Source organism: Salmo salar, unplaced genomic scaffold, assembly GCF_965601325.2.
Source record: "Salmo salar unplaced genomic scaffold, fSalSal1 ptg000357l, whole genome shotgun sequence".
In the NCBI taxonomy this organism is placed as follows: Eukaryota; Metazoa; Chordata; class Actinopteri; order Salmoniformes; family Salmonidae; genus Salmo; species Salmo salar.
In genome coordinates, this window is record NW_027675358.1 from 327,501 (window position 1) to 330,406 (window position 2,906).

Below are 2,906 nucleotides of genomic sequence, written 5' to 3' on the forward strand. Positions count from 1 at the left end.
AGTATTTAATAAGATTATTTCTTTCATTCAGATCTAGGATGTGTTGTTTAAGTGTTCCCTTTATTTTTTTGAGCAGTATATATATAAATATAATAATAAGAGTGAAAAGTAGCAGCAGTGTATATGCTGGGTGTGAGTCTGTGGTGGCGTGTGTGTGTGTGTATGTGACATCAGTATGCGTGAGTGTGTTATGTGTGTGTGTTGTGTGTGTGGATCGAGACATGTGTATGTGTATATAGCCAGTGCAGGTAGAGTCAGTACAGATAGTCTGAGAAGCTATTCAGCAGTCGAATTGCTTTCAAGATAGAAGCTATCTTGGAGCCTGTTGGTCTGAGACCCGTTGCTCCGGTAGCACAGAGAACAGTCCATGTGCTTAGGTGGCTGAAGTCTTTGGCAATTTCCTGGGCCTTCCTTAGACACCGCCTGGTATAAACGTCCAGGATGGCATGGAGTTCGGCCCCAGAGAAGTACTAGGCTGTCCGCACCACCCTCTGTAGAGCCTTGTGGTCAAGGGCGGTGCAGTTGCCATACCAGACGGCGAAGCAGCCAGTCAAGATGCTCTCATTGGTGCAGCTTTAGAACTTCTTGAGTATCTGAGGACCAAATCTGTGTGTGTGTGTGTGTGTGTGTGTGTGTGTGTAGTGTGTGTGTAGTGTGTGTAGTGTGTGTGTGTGTGTAGTGTGTGTGTGTGTGTGTGTAGTGTGTGTGTGTGTGTGTGTGTGTGTAGTGTGTGTGTGTGTGTGTGTGTGTGTGTGTAGTGTGTGTGTGTGTGTGTGTGTGTGTGTGTGTGTGTGTGTGTGTAGTGTGTGTGTGTGTGTGTGTGTGTGTGTGTGTGTGTGTGTGTGTGTGTGTGTGTGTGTAGTGTGTGTGTGTGTGTGTAGTGTGTGTGTCTGTGTCTGTGTCTGTGTCTGTGTCTGTGTGTGTGTGTGTGTGTGTGTGTGTGTGTGTGTGTGTGTGTGTGTGTGTGTGTGTGTGTGTGTGTGTGTAGTGTGTGTGTGTGTGTGTGTGTGTGTGTGTGTGTGTGTGTGTGTGTCTGTGTGTGTGTAGTGTGTGTGTGTGTGTGTGTGTGTGTGTGTGTGTGTGTCTTCGTCTTCTTTGTTATTGTTTTTGTTTTGTTGTTGAAACAGAGGAGAGGAGACTCCGGCAGCGACGTCAGAAAATTGCAGTACATATTGTGCTGTTCTATCACGCATGCAATAATGTCAGAGGGAAAAACAGTGTTGGTTGTTTGCAGTAACTTCTTTGTTGTTGTAATCCCAAACGGATGTGGCAGTTTCACCAATTAAGGACTCCAGCTGTAGCCCTTTCCTGCAGTCAAATGACCTAGTGGCCTCAAAAAGGAGGATGGTTATGAACAAACCACTCCTACGAGTGGAGTACTTTTGTTTCAAAGTAGATTTGTTTGACTACCAAGAAACACTCTGTGTGACACTGATGTAGTCCTCTGCAGTAAAAGGTTTTTAAAGCAGGAGAAAGAGACGAGTTGGTGCACTGTTACCAGCCTTTACTCTTCAGCTGTATGGTTGCACTTTCACGTTGCTGTACTATGCATTACTGTACTATGCATCCTCTCTATTTTCGCTGCAGCACAAATCAGGATAGCTATGTCTGTCTATACAAAGGTCTTAGTGATGAATGTTTCAAGCTATTCACGTTGATTCAATCACTGCTATTCAATACGGAATCAACAAAGGTTTACACCACACACTGATTGCCAATCAGAGGATGGTGAACTGTCCCTTTGAACCAGGTGACTCAAATGCCTGAGTCATATGTGATCATATAACATTCAAAACCTCCTGAGATCAACAAGTTATCACATAGCCTTGAATGACAACTACAGGAATTTTGTAACTCTGGACGTCATTCATTTCTTTGATATTTTATTTTGAAAGAATATTTCAAATCCATTGCTCTGAGTCATAAGAGTTCATTGTATTTCAGTTGAATTAATTGTATTCACAAGTGCTGCTCCCATTGAGGAGCCTCTCTATCTATGTAAATAGTGTTGTGTATTTTTCCAGACCCTTAATAAAAAATGGTACTCTTCTGAATAGCAGGAGTCAGGCAAGTGGGCTGTGGACTTTCTTGACTTTTCTTGACGTCTTTTAGTTTGATTGACTCCACCAAGGGGCAAAGATATAATCCTGTCAACAGTTTAATTTATAGATTTGTTGCTTCAGAGTGCAATCATTTACGATGCTTACGCATTTGACCTTCACTGTCCTCAAACCTCTGTCAGACCACATACAAACAGACATCTGTTGTTAGATGTTCGTTACAAATATGAAATATTAAATCAGTGACTTTCTATATATTTCTGTGTTGGTATCAAAGCAGAGCACAGCTTGTGTGAGCAGACAAAGGTGCTCAGGCAGCAGTCTGGAGGACTGGCTGCTGGCTGCTTGTCAACAACTTTTCAATACATCTATTTATGACCTTAGTTTAACTGTTGTACCCCATCAGAATGCAAAATATAATCTAGTTTAACTCCATTGTTTGGAAACAATGTGAATGTAAACAAACACTGTATAGCCTCAAAACATGGTTAAAACTATAACTTTGATACCGTGGAAGGTCAGTCCTTGCATTCATAACTCTGTCTATAATTTTGAAAGTGGTTTCATTTCTCCAGTGCCATCCCTCATCCCTTTACTAAAACGTTGTTATGGTTCAAACTGCACATTACCATTGGCTACATCAGAGTGCTTCTGAGACAGGATGGAATAATTCACAAATGACAAGAGGAGAATCTACATAGTAAAGCACTCGTAGCAAAAATATCAATAACACCACTCTCAGTACAGATGCTATGACTCTACCTGACAGCCATGTGGTTGAAAATACAGTACATTCTTACCAGAGTGCCGTACCTTTAAAGAGATAGGGTGTGCTGTGGGGGACCA